Genomic DNA, 23,018 nt, shown 5'->3' with positions numbered 1-23,018 from the left:
GTAAGTTGTTGCGATAGTATCGTGTATCAACGACCTCTAATAGCGGGCTTTTATGACAATAGCTGGTGATGGTTATTATTCTTATCATCATAGTTTCATATTAACATGTGCATTGCGTGCTTTTCCTCGCATGAGAGGGTTTGGTGGTCTCACTTTGCACGAGAGAGATTTTAACGCATGCAGATTCCTTCTTGCACCCACCTGGACTAAATGCACTTTGGCGTCTTGGACTCTTGCTCAGACCCAAATGTGTGCGAGATGGACTCCCCCTTTGTAATGTGACTCTTTAAATAAGCTTGTAATATGCGTGGCTCTGCCATCTCCTTGCACTAGAGAGGTTGATAGGAGCGCAGGGGTTTAAAACCAGCGAGTGTGTACATTTTAGAGCGTAATGACGCGCTCGGATTAATGGAATCAGTTTTAAGAAGGTGTCGGTCATGGTAGTGTTGCCCTTGATTCTTTTTTTGTCCACCAATCAAGTGACTTAATCAATGAGTAAACTACTGTCCCACCCCCCGATACTATAGGACGATCTCAAAATGGGGCATATCGCCCAACACTAGTTATAATGGCATTGTTGGTTGTTGACAGTGTTTTTTTGTAGTTGTTATGGCACTGTGGGTTGTTGTTAGGGCGTTGTCAGTGGTTGTTGGGGCATTTCAGGTGGAAGTTATGGAGTGATGTGTGTGTTTTTCAGGGCATTGTGGATAGTTGTTATGGTGTAATGAGTAGTTGTTAGGGCATTATCAGTGGTTGTTAGGGTGTTGTGGGTCATTTGGGGCATTTTGGGTGGATGTAAGGTGATATGGGTGGTTGCTAGGGCGTTGCTATACAATTTTCTTGGTGTTTTGGTTGGTTGTGTTCTCCAAGCCACTCCAAAGCATCAAACTTTTTTCTGTATGACATTCAGAAAGGAAATCCCCAGACATGTTTCATACAGAATATTTTGTTCGAATTTTATTTTAAAACAAAGCAAACAAACACACACACACAAAGGGAGAGAGAGAGAGAGAGAGAGAGAGAGAGAGAGAGAGAGAGAGAGAGAGACACACATGTTCAGTTGTATAAAGATTTGAGTGTGTCATTTCTATCCAGAGAACAATGTGTCTCTATTAATCCTAAATGTACAGATTTTGAGGTTTGATGGTCACAGTTTTTCTCTTGTGAAGCATATAATCATTCTTTCTAATGAAGAAAAAACAATGTTATAGCACAATTATCTGAAAATGTCAACGTCTCTCTTCTACACCGCTGATTAGAAATGAAATGGAAATCAGCACATCACACATATTCACAACATTTTTATTTTGTACAAGATACAGATTAAAGACATTTTATTAAGAGTAAATGATGTTTTGACATATTTGTTTATTCATATGGTTTTAGTGTTATATCAGTAACAAGTTAACATTTCTTTTCAATTTCTTCACCTGAAATGTTAATAGACTCCATAAGAAATGTCACAAACAAAACTCATGACACACAAGTAATAATTTTAAAATATTAATGATAAGTTTGCATGCTTTATAATATTTCTCTGTATATTGAGTGTCTTCTTGTTTGTGTTTCTATGCTCTCAGGTCTCAGGAGGGGAAATGTTTCACTAGAGATCATACCTGCAACCTCAAAGTAAGATTGAAATCTCATCATCTGTGAAGTTTCATCTGATCTGTAGATGAAGGGTTGGTGTAGCGTCAGGTTTCAGTCTAGCTGTTGTTTATATGCATTCGATTTATGCTGAGTGAACACAGATCTGGTGGAGTCGAGTGGCCTTTACACTCCATGATTTGCTTTATTCACACGTTTGGGATTTGTTAAAGTCTGCGTGTATTGTTGTTGTGATACATGTGTGTAGTATTTTACGATGTTTCAGAAGTGTGCGAAACCCCACCGAGAGACACAAAAATCATCAACATTGATCTGTGAAACACACTTGACTGTTATATTTGTCTGGATAATGTGCTGTCGTTTCTCGCTTTCTCTCTTGACATCTTGCAGATGTTATAGAGATTTTACTGATGAACGATCATACGCATTCATTTGCCATAATGTCTGAGATTAACAGAGGAAAAACTGAAAAACATTATTTTAAGACATGCATCTTAACCTAACACAAACCCTAACATAACCTCCTATTCATGACCCTAACATCCAGCACTGAGTCCCAATCATTCATTTGAATCTTCTCTTTTAAATCCTGGTCCAGCACTATTGAAACATTTAGTAGAGGTCTTCAAATTGATTATTATACCTTACATTTATATAGCGCTTTTCTCAGTACTCAAAGCGCTTTACATATGAACGGGGGAATCTCCTCAACCACCACCAATGTGCAGCATCCACCTGGATGATGCGACGGCAGCCATATTGCGCCAGAACGCCCACCACACACCAGCTTATTAGTGGAGAGGAGACCGAGTGATATAGACAATTAGTATGAGGGATGATTAGTAGGCCAATGGGCAAGTTTGGCCAGGATGCCGGGGCACACCCCTACTCTTTTTCGAAGGACATCCTGGGATTTTTAATGACCACAGAGAGTCAGGACCTCGGTTTAACGTCTCATCCGAAGGACAGTGCTTTTTGACAGTATAGTGTCCCCGTCACTATACTGGGGTGTTAGGACCCACACAGACCACAGGGTGAGCACCCCCTGCTGGTCTCACTAACACCTCTACCAGCAGCAACCTGGTTTTCCCAGGTGGTCTCCCATCCAAGTACTGACCAGGCTCAGCCCTGTTTAGCTTCAGTGAGCAAGATATAATAATATGATATTAATCCTGAATATCCAGAGTAAAAGCATTGGAAGTCTTTGAAACGACACATGCATTATGAATCTCATCTCATTTATAGTCATATATGCTGTATATATATGTATATATAGTCATAAAACTTTCTGCAAGCAATTTCTTATCAGTAGCAGAAGGACATCTCATCCTGATCACCCTGACAACCGTTTGGCAACACCCTAGCAACCACAAAGTAATGTACAGTAGTAAGATGCAGTCAGAAGACTTCAGGAGCACCACAGCATAACATCAGTGAAAATCTGGTGGGTCAGCAGCTGTGTTGTGTTGTTGTGTATTGAAGGATGTGTGGATGAGGTTAATTCTGGAGACGTCTCAGTGAAATGACCTTCAGCAACGATTTACACCCTTCAATTTGCTCAGGGTTCAAACAGGCGAGACTGATGGGTTATCTGTCTGTCTCTCCAATAAAACTGCAGCGCTTACACTGTCTATCTCACTTTCAGCTCAACACACACACACACTTAAATCAGCACATACACAAATTTATAACCTAAACAGTGTGTACGTGTGTGTGTATTTGTTTATTTGTAGCAGTGGCTGGTTTTAAATTGTAAATGTAATCAGCAGATATCTAAATGCAATCAAACAGAGCTGATAACCTGACAGAGAACTCCATTGTAGAAACAACAGTAAGATGTGTGCATGTTTTTACTGGTAAACAAGATCAATTTACTTGCATGAGATAATACGCTTGTTTTTCAGAATTATTTATCAGCTCCACCCAGAAAAACTTTAATCCCAAAGAAAAGTTCCTGCTGTAATCCACACTATTGTAGCTTTTTCTAGTTAGCTAACAGTTAACAAAAGCCACTGGATACATTTTTCATGGGGTCCATGTAGCATTAGGTTGTTGACAACATTGACCCTTGATTGGTTGATTACAAGATAGAGACACATTTCACACAATGTCATCAAACCTTCTGTGGTGTTCCTGACTTAACCGGGTTAGTTAACTTAGTGAAAACTTTTCCTTTCAAAAACTGAGGTAACCAAAGCATCTTACTCTCTGAAGATAACCTGATTATTAGTTTTCAAAATGTGTCTTTTACAGCTCATTTAACAGCAGGAAAGCCAATAACTTTATAAGGAACAACCAAAGTTCCCAAAGAAAAGGGAATAGATTTGGGAAATCCTTTTTCAGACAGTAATACCTGTCATAGGACAAGGTGTGTTCTTCAATGGCTTGGTTTTGTTGGCGTCATGTTCACATAATCATCATATGGGCAGACATAGATTTTATTATTTCTCTTTTTCAGTTCAGAAGCATCGCCACATTCCTCCTCATCAGTTATATCAGAGTCCCGTCTCAAAGTCACTTTTCCCAAATTTAGATGATATAAATGACATCATACGCATTGTAGATAAAATAGTCCTTTCTGGTAGCATTCTGAAATTAAAAACACACTGATTATTTCCATGCTTATTAATCTTGATGCAAATCAATTTCAATCACACTTATACATTTAAAAGAATTCAATCATTCCACAGAAATCACACAATACTGTCTGTGGAGCTTATTGTCCTCTATTTACTGTGTAATGCTAATATTACCTTTACCCCCCCTATCCCATACCTGGCCCTCATGCAAACAAAGCCCAAACAAGAAAATAGGACCAGCTAAGTATATTTAGTAACTAATAAGATACAGATAGTTTCAAATATTGCTACATAAATATTTTCTTATTGTCAAATATATAATTAATTTCCTAAAAACTTATTTAATAACCTTAAAACTTTGATTTAAGCTCAATATAGTATCAAAGACATTTAAAATCAAAATTATATTGTTTTGCTACCAAAAAGGTAAGTTAGTGTAAGTTCACGGCCATGAAAACACACCGATTTACAAAGTCTACAATTTAAAATCATTGTATGGTTAAACAATATGACTTACTAGTTGTGTAAATGTGGTTTTAAAGAGAAAAAAACATGTACAGGTATATTTTATTACACCTTAAACTGATGTTGTAATATTACAACTGAGGGCTTTACAGGGTTAACTGAAAAGTGATCCATGAGTTATCTGACACACCACAGATCTTCATCTTAGGGTTGATTGTTACAGTAAAAACACAAGAGGATTATTGAGGGGCAGTAAGGGACAGAGGATCTTTGGGTGCAAATTGGGGTAAATCTTCATTATAAAATCACAGAGAAACCACTGAACTGACAACATTTCCTTCACCGTCTCAATCTGGAGATCTGTGGTACCAGCTGCTTGTACTCATTCAGTCAAATATCAATGGTACACGAGCATCAATAATCAATCTTCAACTACTCAATACATTATCTTCTGTTACTGCGATCTGTGATGTGACTTTTATTTAAAGTGCATTTACTCTCAATTGTATTGTTCATGAAGGCAGATGTGTTGAAATATACTGTGTCACATTAAAAATCAAGATACATTTTTGTAATCACTCCAAACTCATCAATACAACAACAGTGACCGGTGTCTGATTGTAAAAGTGTCATTAATATGTTTCACGTCAATGAGACACATGTACAGTACATCTACTTAGGTCATAACAGATTTGTTATTCAAAAGATTTAAATCATGATATCATTATCTAATACCAAACATTGGTTTCTGTTGTAATTCCTCCTTTACCCGTGGTTAGTTTTCATGCACTTTGGCACTACCTACATGAAAAAAACAACAACGCAAGGTTATTTTCAACCCAGTGTTGAGTCAAAAAGGGACGAGCCCAGCCCCTTGGGTTGTAATTAAATCTATGCCTGTACTGGGTGGTTTTAACTCATTGGGTCAAATATAACCATTTTCAGGATTCATTTAACTTAACAGACTTAACACATATCTATATATTCATAGACTAATTGAAATCAGTTTTTCATCAGACCAAAAGGAATTCTTTCTGTATTATTATCTTTTACACGTATCAGATGTGTGTCTAACCGTTGTTCTTCTATTGACTTTTAAGGTCTAATTAACATATGCAGAAAATCATCAGCGATAATTCATTCTGCGCAGTCACGATTCAGAAAACTCTGCTAATTGAATTCAGCTCTTCATTTTCTCTAAAAGCTCAAGCCAGCGGTCTACAGGCGTCTCTTTAAAGTTAATTATCTTCATCAGCACAGAAACCTTTATTCTGCACAACATTGACTTTAATTGTTGTGTGTCTCTACTTGACAAACTCATTGAACAGCTCAGAGTTTTCAGCTATACAATCAAGAGACGGTGTGACGGATAGTGAAGCTTTGCTGCCCTCAGATAAAGACATAAAGACTCTTTACAACTCAGATTTAAAGCTGGCGTCTGCATCAAGGTGTCATCCACTTATAATGTTAGTGATGAGAGATCCAAATATTTACTTTGTTTCACGCTCCATGATGAGTTTGGGATCTTGACAGATTCATACACAGCGTACAAACTTGGCAAAATGAATGAGAGGTGGTATTAGTGAAGGGAAGGTTCATTATGATGTTTACTTGATGTACTACCATGATTGAGTGAAAAATATTAATAAAATATAGTGGAGGCGCATCACCAACCACTGTTTGTTTACACTCTTGTTTATGTTTCAGAAGTCAGTCGCTAGCTCCGCCTTCTCAACGACATCACCCACATCATTAAAGACGCATTCGATGATTGGTCAGTAATAGGGCTGCTAGATATATTATTATTATCAAAATATTATAAATGTGGTATACATAATGCAATGGTTTGCAATAATAAATGATTTTAATACTTCAAAAAGTTGTGTATAGTTGATGCACTGAGACTGCTGAGATAAAGAGAGTGATGCTTTATTTTCCTTGAAAAAAAACTTTACATGTATGTATTTTCAGTTTTAAATATATTTAATTATTATTCAGACTGATTTTACAATCATTTAAAACATTATTATATGCATATCATATATGCCATTATTTGTCAATTTATCGTTTATGAATATGGTGCAGCCCTAGCCGGGAAGCAGTGTATAGTAGCAGTATGTTTCTTTTCAAAGACAAGACAAGAATTTTGGGACAATCACATCACTATATTGTGTAGTCTAAACCCAGCGTTATTTTAGGCAGTTTAGATAGATTTAAAAGGATGTTTTTAAAGTATGTATAAAGATCAATGAAAATGTGTTTTCTGAATTCATAACCCCTCTAATAATTAAAAAAAATAATAATTCATCAACTGAGCATGTGTCAGGATCCTGTCTGGACTCTTTCTTGTCATAGTTTCTAGCTTCTTGAGACAGGGTTCTGGCAGTACCATGGCCGTTTCTCAAAATGCGTTCTTGTCTGTACTTGCGTTCTTGTGGACTTGTGAAATGTCATCAGTCGCGGACCAAGTACAAATCAACAAGTTCGTATCAAGCCCAAGTTCACATAAAATCCCCGGATGTGTTCTTGATCCGCCCATTTTATCGAGGATGCATCAGAGGAGACTTGTGTGGCCTTATGACAGCGAAGTTTCCCAGAATGCATTTCGCGTCAGGAGTCTGAGTTTGGCGTACTTGGTATTGAGAAACGGCTCATGTTTTGTCAAAGCATGTGGCTTTGTTTACCAGGCCATGTGCTCGTCTCCTCATTAATCACCTCATTATTGTTTGATTCATGTCACCTGTTCCTCTCTTGATTTGCTCCCCTATTTAATGCCCTTGTGTTTGCTGTCCTGTGCTCGTTCGTTTTGCACTTATCCTGTCTTTTAATACTTGTTAAATCTATTATTCAGTCAAGTAAGTGTAGTTCATTGTCAAGTCTGTTTAGTGTTAAGTCAAGTCTGTTTAGTGTTTTGTTTGCATAGTGGGTTTTGCCCACTTGTGGGTTTTATTTTCTTGTTTTTGTTTTAAAAAAAGTTTCTGTTAAACTGTCTGCGCCTGGGTTCGTGTCCAGTTCGTGACAGCATGTCTACATAAGGCTACCCACATGCTTTTAAAATCTGAAATAAAAGTTTCAGTAAGTGAAATAAAGTGAAATGAATGTACAAGATTGAGATTGGCTGTTACCCCAGGGAAGATTACAGCACTTTCATTCTTGCCAAGATAGATTTACTGATCAGTACAAAACAAAAGACAGCTGGATGTTTATGGGACGAGACTGTCGGACCGCTGGGATTGTTTAGATGATGTTTCAATAGAGACAAAAATTACAATAAAGCTCTGCTTCAGACATCAATTTGCCAGGACTGATAAACATTAGATGAACAGAGCGAGCATTTATAACTTCTGCATAAAACCCTACAGATCAAACTGAGGAGTGCAATGTATAATATTTATAAGTTTAAAATGATATAATCATCATAATATTCAATATCTAGCTGCAGCAGGACAGATCAGTCCTGTATCTTAAATCTCAAAGTACCATACAGCAGAATATTTCAAGACATCTGTACTCTACTGTTTGCGTGACTGAGGTGTAAAACCACATGTTTTTAAAAAGAAAATGACAGAAGACATCCGTTTGGTTCTGTTCAGCTGAAAGCACAGACTGCTGCTGCTGCTGTTATCAAAAACTAAAGAAAATAATAATAACGCATCTGAAATAAACAGACCTCACTGATCTGTAAGACAACCATTGAGATTTACATCTACAGGATATTTTCTCATTCATTTAGAGTAATAGAGTAAACATACACAAGGGGTTCAAATTGAATTTCATAATACATTTTCATTCAATGATTTTTAGATTTAAAACATAATATTGATCATTTTTAACTATGCATTCATGTTTGCTTTGTTTTTTTTATGAAAGCCACTAAAGTAATCAAGCTAAGAGCAGCGTGTGCAGTGTTTGATGTATTATTGACTGTATGAAGATGTGGATTGTTTATGAGTTCTTCACATCACGTGAAGGTTGAACTTCATCGGATCTCAGGGTCTGAGCGTAGGGTATCTGATCAGCTGCTCTAAAGGAATCAGACATAAAGAGAGAGGTTTAGTCCAGTCCAGACCTTTGACACATCTGTTGACAGACAGATAAGACTCAAAACTATGCAGCTCCATGATAATTGTCATGCGCATCTCGTCAGTGAAGCCGGTTTCTTGATTAGTTATAAATCACCATCACCTGCTTTTAGATGGAGGTGCATTAACTTCATAAAGTCGTAGTTCACTGACAAGCTGGACCATATCGCATACATATCACATGCAGTACATCCATGATAATTCTAACCCAGTCTCACCCCATGTCGTCAATATTTGACGACACTTGACCATTCGTCAATATGTGACGCGGAGGGTATACCTTTCGCGTCATTTTTTGACGAACTGGGGACTTCAATACTATTACGTCCGTTGCATTCTCTTCTCCTATTTTCTTACCAATTTCGCGTCGGTTTAGGGTTAGATTACGCAAAATTAAACAGTGTACGCGAAATTAAACAGTGTACGCGAAATTAAACAGTTGTCACCTGGCGTTGGGGTTAGAAACAGTTGTCACCTGGCGTTGGGGTTAGAGTTAGGTTTGGGTAGGGATGTCATTATGTAAATCTAACCCTAAACCGACGCGAAATTGGTAAGAAAATAGGAGAAGAGAATGCAACGGACGTAATAGTATTGAAGTCCCCAGTTCGTCAAAAAATGACGCGAAAGGTATACCCTCCGCGTCACATATTGACGAATGGTCAAGTGTCGTCAAATATTGACGACATGGGGTGAGACTGGGTTGATAATTCATGCAAAATTGTCCTGATTGTCAGTGATCTACGGCTCTGTGCAGTAAATGCTGCTCCATCTGAAAGCAGCTGATGGCGATTTATAACTAATCAAGAAACCGCCTTTACAGACGAGATGCGCATGACAATCACATTAGATTTATCGTGCAGCCCTACTCAAAACTACAAATGAGAGAGTGATCGCTGACAGACATGTGCACATTAAAATCCTCTCCTCATCTGGAAACAGGTCAAGATCCTGCACCTGCTTCTGTCCTGCTGGACTTCACAATACATCTTAGGATTTATCTTCGAGTCATGCAGATTAATCGCTTTAGTTGAATATTTTTCAACTTGTGTGAAGATGTATTTAAGGAGAAAAGTGTGTGTTTTTGATTAGCATCATTCACATCGCCCCGCACAAGTTTGCGTCTATTTGCTTCAACGCATTGACTTTGTATGTAATATCATTGAATTTGCGTTTGGTGTGTACGCCCCATTAGACAACGTAAGCAAACTCTTAATGCACTGAATTATCAACCGGCAGACAATGAATGAAAAACCTTCCCGTAGACCTGGACTGCAGTCATATCTGAAGACTTTGATGTGTGGGGCCCAGACTCTCCCAGGAGCCCCAAACATTCAGATATGAGAATAAAAAAGTCTTGTGTGTGCAAGTGTAGTTTATAGTAAAATGTCTTGTGTGGTGTGAGATAAGCTGACAGCATCCATTTACACAAAACCCTGTCAGCCTTTTTTTTTCTCTCCAGACCGACCTGAATGCAAATTGCTTGTGTGTGGGTTTGTGTTTGTCTCTGAACAATGACTTGATTCTGTCTGACTGCTTAATGAAATGTTTGTTGGGTTAATGACCTGAGATCAGATGCTGCCTGTGTGCAACTATCAAGATCAATCGTGAACTGAAGAAACAGACATTCATGAGACAATCAAAGTCTGTCTGTCTGTCTGTATCTCTGTCTGTTGTTATGTCTTTCTTTCTCTATGTCTGTCTGTTTCTATGTCTGTCATTCGGTCTGTCTGTCTCTATGTCTGTCTGTATTCTGTCTGTATCTATCTGTCTGTCATTCTATCTGTTTTCTGCCTGTCTGTCTATCTGTCTACCTACGTTCCATAGCAATTAATTTTACACTCAGACTTTGCCAGAATATTTGCTGTCGACTTTTATATTTTTTTTAAATAATGTAATGTGGTAAATTATCGACTGCATAACTCCATGCTATCATGTTATAATTCAGAGCACCTCAGATATAACTGTACAGTGCTTTCACACTCCAATTCATCCATAATGATGAGATGTTGTGCATACGTTTGACCTGAATGTGCCAGAAGCAGCTCGCGTGCGGTGTGATGGATGTTGTAGCGTGACGTGTTGTAAACTGACGGGAAATCGAGAATTACAGCTGGCCAAAATACTCCAGAAAACACTCCTGGAAAATCTTTAGTTTGTTCATGATTTTAGTGAGGTTTAAGATAGGATCTTGATTGCTTTAATAGCAGAGAAGCAGTGATTGTAATGAATGATGTGTGATTTACACCTTTCTCAGCTTTCGGTTTTTAGCAGAACTTTACTTTATGAGAATACCTTTCAGTGAAACATCATCATAATTATCATATGTTTGTTTTGCTGGCTATATACCAGCTGATGTTTAAACTGAAATAATCAATGTCTTATTTGTAGGTGATTGCTGAACACCAAAATATTGCATGCACCCCCGAAGTTTTTCTTACCACAGCATATGAGCTCCTGACATTCATTTCATTACTTTACTTCACAGCCAGCGTCATTTTAAATTCATAATATAAACTCGTGAGCTGTGAGCATCTGCATATTGTTGTGAAAAGGTGCGCTTGTTAATGTCCGTTTGAAGCCAGAGACCCATCCTTCGTGAATGAATATTCCTTGAGTGTAGTGAGTCACCATCGTTTCCTCGCGGCTAATAAAGAGTAACTCTTTATCTCAGACAGGTTTTTAATATCAGAGGAACAAAATGAAGTTGACCTCCTCACAAAGCCTCGGGACTGATGGTGAAGTGTAAGCCTCCCGTTTCCTCTAATCTCCCCGTCATTCCCTTCAGACGGAGATAAGACCTCCCCTCGCGCTGACGCTAAGTCAAATGAGGATCTTATCTTCTCTCAATGCTAGATATTAACATGTCCTCATCAAATCCACAGACCTCAACCTCCATCAAATCAACTCCAAACAATGTGACTCCTACCCATGAAAAATGAATCCCCAAAAATTTGCTTCTCTTCATTTTCAGCCATTGTTACTCTTAAAATACATTCAGTATTGATCTCGATGAATCTGAGGGAGGTGATGGGATCTCGGTGAATGTCGAGGGAAGTCTTGCGAGATCTTCAGTCTTGCCTTACCACATTACATCCGGACGCTGAGGTTTTAACACTAAAATGTATGAAAGACCCCTTTAATAAACCCTGACGATGGTTTCATTACACATTTCTGCAGTATGGAGCAAATCAAATCATTTTGGTTTGCTTGACAAGACTAAATAGATTTGGAAGAATCGACTGCTTCTATTATAAATTAATATTTAAAGAATTGCTTGTTGAAAGATGTGCTAATTTATTGATTTTAAAAGAATTTAAAAGGTTTAATAATATTTATTGAAGCAGGCAAATAATTTTTATTTATAACAATGAGCTGACATGAGGATATTTTCGCTTAAAGTAACATGATTAAATTAAATCAGAACAATGAAATAAATCAAACAATAAATAATACAGAAGTCACAGAATAAAACATATGAAGTTATAATAATGAACAATGAGCATATAGCGGTTAAAACATGTGATTCTGAAACATTTACATTACCAACAATAAATCAATACACATAAATGTCCAGATTGAATATTTTCTTTTATTGATATCAGTTTATCATGGACATCAAATCTGTTTAAAAGAGTATTTTAATGAACAGATTTGATTAAAAGGATGTTTTTTTTTTTAACACAAAAGCCTTATTTGACTCTAAAGAGGTTTGTTTTATAGATGAGATGTTGTGTTAATTTAGTTACAGTTGTGTTATCTACTGATATGTAAACACTAACAGAAAGTTGTGTAACTGACAGATGTGCAGGTAATACTAACCAGCTGTGTTTTATGATAAACAGATGATTACTGTTGACTAATCGGCACGCAGATTAATGACAGACAGACTAATCAATAGACATGAAATACTCATCTGAAATTCTGCTTTTATTTCAGAAATCTCTCATGTCAGTGTCCTGTATAGTTCAGCTGTGATTTCGAGAGGTTACACGAGCTGAGCTTTGTTTTTTTTTATTTCTCTCCAGCTCATTTGAGTCGTTCAGCTGAAGTAATAGCAGGAAAGTGAAAGATCAATATTGATTGATCTGAGAGACCTTTACAATTATACAGGCTTGTGTTATAAGAGCTCATGTGTCCCGGGTCACTGAGCCACACTTTAATCATCCTCAGCTTGATTTTGCCAAAAGTGAATGAAGTTAAAGCTGAATTTGACACCTTGCACCCCTCCCCATCTCTTCCTGTATGGTCCATAACTCCACATACTGTATAACTTTAAAGTCCCCGTGTGATGAAAATCAAGTTTTTATTGTTTGTGTCATGTATCTCCTGTCATCTGCATCACCCATCATCCTTTGCGCCCTGTCATCCACCATCTTTGATTACCGTCTTCACCTGTTCACCATTACCAAGACTCTATTTATACTCATCATTGTCTTTATTCATTGTTGGTTCTCGTCTTTGTTTTATGTGTATTATTTCATCATCTGTGAATGAAAGTTATATGTCATCCTTCCTCCACATAACGTGACAGTTTGTTTGAACACAAACACATCCCATAAATATTCTGGGATCTCTCCTGTAAAAAGGCCCTATAGTAGTAACATTGCCGAAACATTCACGGAAATCATTCTGTGTGAACAATGCCGTAAGGTGCGTGCCGTAGTGAGGACTCATTGCCTGTCATTGCAACAATGAAGTTATGGTTCAGCTCTTGACGGATCAGAGCATCACGTGCTCCTTATGATCTTATCATAAACTTAAATGCACACACATGGTTTCTCCAGAGAGATATCCTGGATAATTTGCAAACTTCAAAACCTACCAAGTGCAAGACTTGAAATACGTCACGTGTCTTTACGTGATCTTTACAGTATGTGTGTGAATGGATGCACGGATTCTAGAAAAAATGAACGATTCCCGGACAAATCCCAGATGCATTTTCCGTGTATGTTCTATAATCTCTGTGTTATGTTAGAGATGATGTACATCAGATGTTGTTATGTCTATAGAAACCTCAGCAGCTGTGTGTTGATGTGTGAAGTGCTTCAGTGGTTTGGTGTACTCAAGATGGTGGTATCTGTCTATTTAAGAGTCAAATCGATGGTCATCCTGATGTCTTGATCATCTTAGTGTTTAATCAATGCAGTTCAGTGTGTAAGGAGTCCCTGAGGATCATCTCTGTGTGAATTATCCTAATGTGTGACAAGAGTCATCCCGCCTGCAGACAACCACTAGCCTTTATATTGATCTACTCAAAGACTTTTATGAGATTTCTCTCTCTTTCTCTCGGATGAAAGGAGATTTCGGGCTGTTTGTTAGCAGGAATACATCAGATCAGGTTTAGACGGCTCACAGGTGAAGGTTGGGCTGGTGAGCTGAAGTTTTGGCCTGGTTTTCATTGACTCGTGAGTTAGGGTTAGGGTTAAATAAGATAAAAAACAGATTATAATAAACTAACTAATAAAATCTATAAATTAATTCTTTATGATGCCATTGAACTAAAGTAGTTTACAGTGAAGATTAAATATCTTCAGCTATATCACAGCTTAAACATCATCCATTGTTTATTATTATTATTATTATTTTATTATTATTATTATAATAAATATTAAAAATAATAATTACAATGATAACAATAATAATAATGACGATGAGGATGGTAATAATAATAATATTAATAAGTATTATTGTTATTCATTTATTATTATTATTATTATTATTATCATCATCGTCATTATCATTGTTATTATTATCATAAGTATCATATTATAATCTTTATTATTAGTAGTATCATCATCATTATCATCATAAAAATAATAATAATTATATTATAAATCTTATATTTTAGGAGAACAATAATACATAGATAAGTAGATAAAAACCATTGTGTGTTGTGTTTCATGATGTTTTCTAATGGATTGTGATCTGTTCAATAGGATAATTTTTTTCTAGAAGCTGCTACTTTTTAAAATATTCATAAATATGCCTGCATGGGTTGTTTTATGGGTATAATTATGGCTGTCTAGAGCGATTGTTCAACAATGTGCCCATTTGAAAACTCTGTGAGTATGAAGCTCTGTCAGATGTAATAGCAGATTATTTCAGTTTTAATGCACTTTATTAGCATGACAAACAGTTGCCAGAGCAGCTGTACCAAACCCAAAATAACATTAAACCAGAGAAAGTGAGAAAATAACATGATGCCCAATCTTCAGACAACACTAAACTCGGACAAAAGAAAGCATAATTTCTGTTTGTGTTGAAGTAAACACACCTGAACAGAGCTTTTGTTCACTGTATATATTTTGAAGGAAATCATCACGTTATTGTTGGACTTTATATTGACTGTTAGTCTTTTATAGAGAGCCGCGGGCATGGATTATATGAATGCTTGTTTGTGTTTGTCTGATGTTGTCCAGGTTCTTTGTGGATTCTTGTTTTCGATCAGATGTTTAACCGGACACGTAACCCTTTAATCCAGAGTGACACCGGTATAAAACTCAACACCGGCTAATCTCTCCAACCCAGATTATCCGATTAATCCGGCTGGTTTATAAGATTGACGGACTATCGCTTGAGTTGATCTGTCGAGTTGATCTGGTGTTTCTGGCCACAGAGGCAGTGCTTGTGTCTCTCTCATGGGCCTGCGGTAAGAGATAAGACACTCCCATGAATAGAGTTCAAAAAATAAGCCGTAGCGTTAACCAGCATCTTTATCTGAGAGCAAACGGACGCTGACCTGTGACTGTAGGAACCCTCAGGAGCTTCAATACCGACACTGACAGACACTGAACTCAACTTCTCATCATCACTCACCTCACGTCTGTCTGTCCGTCTGTCTGTCTGTGATCTTTGACTCTTTTAAACATGCAGAAGTCCCTTATTCGATATTATTAATGACTGTGAAATCAAACACAAACACACCAACAGCAGGGCTTTATGATTACCTGTAATTACAACAAATCAGGTCAGTCTGAAGATTAAGACCTTTAGTGTAACAACATTTCACATACAGTAATACACACACACACACACACACACACACACAGAGGTTAACATTCGCTGGTCTTTGACTCCAGGTTTGGCTCTGATATGTCATTACAGTCTTGTGTGTTTTAACACCTGTGCTGCTTTATTGGACAGAAGAAAACCTTGTTTCTTTATTAATTTCTGTATTTTACCAGAGTCAGACATCTGTGATATCATCACACACAGAAGTATACGTGTACCAGGTGTACGTCTGGCACATGCACACACACAGTCACACACATAAGCTCAGGTGGTCCAGGTGGCACACACACACACACACACACACACACACACACACACACACACACACACACACACACACACGCATGCACGCACGCAATTCCCACAACAGTCCTCATGTAGTTCCAGCAGTAAGAAGAGTTTATATTGACAGTTACATCTAGTTGTGTTCTTAACATTACAATCTTTTATCATGTTGTTGCTCTCAGTGGGTTTCATTCATTTTACTCTGTGCTGTGCAGTAAAATCACAGTAATGCAGAACTGCTTTCTGTCTTTGACATCACTGAACTGTGTTCAGTAAACGATGGAGGACAGAACTTGATTTGATCTATTATCATTGGTTAATATTTGATTATTTATTATTATTAGTCTTTGTTTTGTCAGTAAAGCAGAGATGAGGTGAATGATTACACATTGATGATCTTTCTCCTGAGGAATAATCTACACTGATGAATAAATCATAATACATGAGTCGAGTGTTAACAGAATCATAACACTTTAAACATTCATTCACTGCTTTGTTTTATTAATGATTATATTGCATCTGTATCTGCTTTCATTGACATTTGTACAGATCCACGCTCTGCTTCATTATAATACAAGAAGATATTACAGAAATATTTACACACTCAAATCTTTAAAGATCATGAAGATGAGGTACTTTAAAATAAATCAATAGGTACTCAGTGTTACGTTATGTGGTGAGGAAGACGAGAAGAAACATTCCAAAACATATCAACTTTAATAAACCAAGTGACTGATTTTATATATATATATGTATACACACACACACACACGCACGCACGCACGCACACACGCACGCACGCACGCACGCACGCACGCACGCACGCACACACACACACACACACACACACACACACACACACACACACACACACACACACACACACACACACACACAACAGCAACATTAGACACTAGACAATAACATATTACAATGGGGAGAACAGACAGAGTATATATAGACATGATGATGATGATGATGATGATGATGATGGATGACAAACACAGCTCAGTTGATGGAGTGAAGAGGATGATGGGAGATGTAGTCCAGATGGGGAAGATGAACAAGAGAACAGACGAGGATGTAACAATTAGATATTGAGGTTGACATGAAATATTTAGTTATTATTTAGTGCATTAATAGTCCATTATAATAAAGTCCACTTAGATTACAATATTTCTTATTCTTGAGCCCTGCAATTTCAATTCCAGTTCAGTTTTCCTAACATAAAGACAGTGTAGATCATAATATTTGTTTGCATATTCTCTCTTTTAATGGTAACATCAATCCATTATATGGTTCTGACACAAAGGAGAAGACACCGGTTATCACACTGCTGGCATGATATTCATCAGCATTTTGTTGTTCATAGCAGAGGGTTGCTCAGCTTATTACTTATATTTTACAGTTTGTCAGTTGACAAGATTTGATAAAGTTTGCATACACACCCTTTGAATGTCCTCACAAGGTCAAATTATTCTGTTTGTGGGTACATTTGCATGCACACAGGTGTAGTGGTGGTTAAAGAGAGGGACTTGCGAGTTTCTGTTTGAAGTGTATGACGGGTCATCTAACACAGGACTCGTGTAAGTGTTTCTCAGACTCCAGTGTGATTCTTCAGCCGGCGGCGCGTCTCGCTTTCCGGACCATTCCTCTGAGTCTTTGACAGACGCTTGTCTGATTTCCGGCGCTCGATCTGTAAAAGCGGCTCTCGGTTCTCTCGACATCCGCTGCGGATCTGTTGACACATCCTTCTGTGTTTGTTTCTTTAATGGCCTTATATTTCATTTCGCAGCAAAAGAAAACACCATTACCCAGTGCAGTGAGTCGCGTCGGGCCGTTCTGCTCGCCCGAGACTCCTCCCTCTCATCTGGGCTCTGTTTCAATTATCCAAACACACCGCTCAAACTTTCATCTACTTCATTTCCTCATGCTGTTCCTGAAGAATTCAAGCGTCTCCTTCTTTTGACACACATTCCACTTCTTTTAAGAACGTCTGCGTTACGTTTTATCTTCATAACACAGAACCTGAATCGCTCACAGCCCATCCACTGACTGATGCATGATAAACAATAAACCGAGAAGCACTTTATCCATCTGGCAAGGTCAAATCTGATTGGCTGACTTTATAGGACACACAGACTGTTTTTCAGTTTGAATAGGACCAGTTCTTTTAAGGATGAAAGAATCACACTATTATCAAATCTATATCATATCTTAAAACTTTTCTTATGGCGTTTGGTAAGAATAAAAACACAGATCTCAGAGCGTTGAGAACAATAACAAGATCTTGTAACCCAACATGTTCTTCTATTGTTCACATTTATACGTCCATCATGTCTACCTGCTTTACTGGAGAAACACAAAGATGCTTGATAATAGAAACCAAAGATTCATTTGTTCACACACATGCCACAGATGCATCACAAGAAACTGAGAAATATATTTGTGGACCTCAGTAATGATGAATCTTTTGGCCATGGGTTCATTGAACATCTAGAATTGTCTCTGTCTATTCTTTAATCCTCTGCTCCGTCGAACATCTCCAGATTGTCCTCTGCGGATCAGAAAACACCACGAACTGCAGACGGCAGATTTGAGTGAAAAGGCCCTTGGGCGCCCCATTCAAATAAACCCCAGTAACAAAGTCAGAGGAAATTGATTTGCACATTGTTTGTGTTCAGGGGCTTTTATGGACGTGCTGGTAATGGCCCGGCCGGAGGGACTGTGTCCTGGATATGGATTTAGTCCTGCTAAAAACTCAAATGCACTTTGATGGCGTATTGTAGATCGATGTTGTGATAATCTGTGTCCAGAACAATAAACAGACGGCAAAAGTTGAAAGTTGTGACTGCGGCAATAGTGTGCATGTGTGCATTTATCAGAAATGGAAAAGTGCTTCAGGGATTGCGTGTGCCACTAAATACAAATCCGACGTGTTTGCCATGAGAAAAAGCGAGCTGTTCTGTGCTATCTTTAACAGAACACATTTCTGCTTTAAATAGCTCTGTTACCAAAATGAGAAATGTTGAAGTTTTGTGCATAGAGTCTAATTTATATGCAGCTCTATGAGAACCATTAGGACTTTCTGTGTGTGCGCGTGTGTAATAGTTTTTCCATTTTCTGTGACAACCATAATGCATATTAGTATTATGAGAAAATGCAGGTCATTTAACATCAGGCACTATGGCTGGATTTCATTGTGGCTAACACCGCTAACACATTCACAGGGACAAACCCCAGTGTGTCTCACCCTCCTGTCTGTCTCTCTCATTTTCCTGTGTCCCTCGACTTCCTGTCTCACTCAACTTCCTGTCTCACTCAACTTCCTGTCTCACTTAACTTCGTGTCTCACTCAACTTCCTGTGTTCACTTCCCTCTCTTCCTCAACTTCCTGACTGTTTTAGCTTCCCGTCTCTCCCTGCCTCTTCTCTCACTCACCTTCATGTCTCATTATGTTCCATTTCTCCCTAAACTTCCTGTCTCTCTTCCTGTTTACTCCATTCCCTGCGTCCCTCAACTTCCTGTCTCACTCAACTTTCTGTCTCACTTAACTTCCTGTCTCATTCAACTTTCTGTCTCACTTAACTTCCTGTCTCACTTAACTTCCTGTCTCACTTAACTTCCTGTCTCACTCAACTTTCTGTCTCACTCAACTTCCTGTCTCACTTAACTTCCTGTCTCACTTAACTTCCTGTCTCACTCAACTTTCTGTCTCACTTAACTTCCTGTCTCACTTAACTTCCTGTCTCACTTAACTTCCTGTCTCACTCAACTTTCTGTCTCACTTAACTTCCTGTCTCACTTAACTTCCTGTCTGTCTTATCTTCCTGTTTCATTCACTTCCTGTCTTGCTCAACTTCCTGCCTCTTCTCTCATTCAACTTCATGTCTCACTCCACTTCCTGTCTGTCTTCCTCAACTTCCTGTCTCACTTTACTTTCTGTCTGTCTTATCTTCCTGTTTCATTTACTTCCATGTCTTCCTCGACTTCCAGTCAGTTTCAGCTTCCCTAGGGTGACCATACGTGCCATTCTTCCCGGACACATCCCGTCCAGGATTTTGTGTTAGTCTTTCGGAAGTCGTATTTGTCGACCGCATACATCATAGAGGATTATTATTATTATTATTACAGAAAAGCAACCGTTACATTTTAAGGTAAGAATGAAACTACGATTGTATATCTTATGTTTTTAACTGAATGGCGTATGCGGTCAACAAATACAACTTCCGGAAGACGCACCGAAATCCTGTACGGGATGTGTCCAGGAAGAATGGCACGTATGGTCACCCTAAGCTTCTCGTCTGTCCCCACCTATTCTCTCTCTCAACTTCCTGTTTACTCCATTCCCTGCGTCCTTCAACTTCCTGTCTCACTTAACTTCCTGTCTCACTCAACTTCCTGTCTCACTCAACTTCCTGTCTCAGTTAACTTCCTGTCTCACTCAACTTTCTGTCTCACTCAACTTCCTGTCTCACTTAACTTCCTGTCTCACTCAACTTCCTGTCTCACTCAACTTCCTGTCTCAGTTAACTTCCTGTCTCACTCAACTTCCTGTCTCACTCAACTTCCTGTCTCACTTAACTCTTTGTCTCACTCAACTTTCTGTCTCACTTAACTTCCTGTCTGTCATATCTTCCTGTTTCATTCACTTCCTGTCTTCATCAACTTCCTGCCTCTTCTCTCACTCAACTTCCTGTCTCAGTTAACTTCCTGTCTCACTCAACTTTCTGTCTCACTCAACTTCCTGTCTCAGTTAACTTCCTGTCTCACTCAACTTCCTGTCTCACTCAACTTCCTGTCTCAGTTAACTTCCTGTCTCACTCAACTTCCTGTCTCACTCAACTTCCTGTCTCAGTTAACTTCCTGTCTCAATCAACTTCCTGTCTCACTCAACTTCCTGTCTCACTTAACTCTTTGTCTCACTCAACTTTCTGTCTCACTCATCTTCCTGTCTCAGTTAACTTTCTGTTTCATTTACTTCTATGTCTTGTTCAACTTCCTGTCTGTCTCACCTTCATGTCTCACTCAGTTCCTTAACTTCCTGTCTTTCTCTTTCTTTCTCTCTTCCTTTCTCATAATGCTTTCTTTCTTAATGCATAATTCTGTTTCTCTTTTAATTTCCTGTTTTCTCAGCTTTATTGTAAACTCAGCTTCCTGTTTCTTTCAGCGTCCCGTCTCATTTAGTGTTAGTCAGCTGTCGCTCTCCAGTGTCCTGTTGTTTGTTCATTTGATGCACAGACACAAACTGTGGTGTGCAAACTAGCTGGAGGTCAGACATGTTAATAAAGCCGTAATCGTCGACGATCAAGATTTTTGACAACAGGGAGCCATAAAGAGTTATGCATTTCTGTGACAAAGCCCTTTTAATTTTCTCTGTTAATGTTTTCTGTTCTATTAGTTCTGACAGGAGCGGGCACGAGTCAACCTCTCTCATCTTCAAATCTGATATTTCAAACGTTTGAGGACCTCGACATAATGAGGTAGCAGTATCAGGCTAAATGAGGTCTCTCTGAGGACCTTCACATGAGAGCCTGATTATGAATAATGACAGAAACCATTAAAAATATCAGCCGGCGCTTTTCTGATATTTGAGAAACTCGTGTCAAATCTGAATCCAAATTTCCAGATGAAGTCATTAGTTAAATGATTGCTATTACTTTGAAACTTTAGCTTGTTAAGTTACAAGCTACTCATAATGTATAGTTATTAAGCTCGAGTCAGTTCATAAAAGCACATACACTGTAACACATACATTTAACTAAAACAAACACTGAAATGGTTATGTAAGTGATGTTCATATTCTGTTAAACACACAGGGGAAAGAAAGTTATACAGGTGTGGAGGAACAATGACTTCTAGTTTAGTTTATTTTCATGTTTTGTTTATGTTGTCATGTTCCTCATGTGTTGGGCATTGCTGTGATTATAATAACTTTATATTAACTATGTGATCATAAACCAGCACTACATCACTGTAGACATTCACAGACTTTATACAAAAATACAATCATGAAAAACTCATGCAGGCATTTTGTGAATTTACCTGTGATTATACGGGTATGTATTTGTGTGTGTTTGCGTGTTTGTGTCTGTGTGCATGCGTGCGCGTGTGTGTCTGTGCATGCACTTGTTTGTGTGTACATGCGTGTATGTGTTTGCATCTGTGTGCGTGTCTGTGTGTGTGTGTGTGTGTGTGTTCTCGGGTGGTGTGTGTTAGTTACGGCTGATGGAAGCTTTCGGACTGAATTGTTCAGCTCTCTTGTCACACTATTAGCATTAGCCAGACAAGACTGTGTTGTGTGTGTGTGTGTGTGTGTGTGTGTTGTGTTCACTTGAGAGGAAACACTGCATCTGTTTCTGACAGCTGTATCAATGACAGAGAGAGAGAGAGAGAGAGAGAGAGAGAGAGAGAGAGAGAGAGAGAGAGAGAGAGACTGTAATGTGTAAATAGTAAATGAAAGTGAATACTCTTAGAAACGCTCTTCTGTCTAAACGTGACTTCTCTGTGTCCTCACATACAGTCGAGTATTCGTGCTGTAATCCACACACAGATCTGTGTTTCTGTCTCTGTTGTGGTGACAGTAATATTAAAAACAACAAAGCATCTTGAATGTGAACTGAAGAAGAAATAAATGCAATAATAATAATGTGAATAATACACGGGCTGCTGCTCTCTATGCAAATCAAGCCAATCACCTCCTGTATCAGACTCACATAATTGCGCCCTCTTAAATTTCATGAATAAACATGGCTTTTTTAAGCGTCCGGCCTCCTCCGTGTGTGGGTCGACGTTCGGTCTGAATAATTACACGAGAGGAACCGCACAGTGTTTCCATCATAAAACAGATCCAACCGTGATCGCTCAACCTTTCTCAGACATCACGTCATCTGTCCATCGAGATGAGCGCTAGGATGACTTTAACACAATGGTGTATTAACCCATCACTGACTGTTTAGAAACACATTTGATTCATAAGAAAAAGTGC

The 23,018-nt window shown here is 38.3% G+C and overlaps 1 protein-coding gene across 31 annotated transcripts in view; it reads left to right on the top strand.

Moving 5' to 3' along the window:
- ptprda (protein tyrosine phosphatase receptor type Da) overlaps nucleotides 1-23,018 on the top strand; it is a 341,854-nt gene that overhangs the window by 169,909 nt on the left and 148,927 nt on the right. For all 31 annotated transcript variants that reach the window (XM_065249635.2, XM_065249633.2, XM_065249632.2 and 28 more), the window contains exon 6: nucleotides 1,581-1,629. The gene's annotated coding sequence lies outside the window, so the exon portion shown is untranslated. The remainder of the gene's footprint in view (nucleotides 1-1,580; nucleotides 1,630-23,018) is intronic.

This window comes from Paramisgurnus dabryanus, chromosome 2 (genome assembly GCF_030506205.2).
Source record: "Paramisgurnus dabryanus chromosome 2, PD_genome_1.1, whole genome shotgun sequence".
NCBI lineage: Eukaryota > Metazoa > Chordata > Actinopteri > Cypriniformes > Cobitidae > Paramisgurnus > Paramisgurnus dabryanus.
This window is presented reverse-complemented; position numbering and strand designations above follow the sequence as displayed.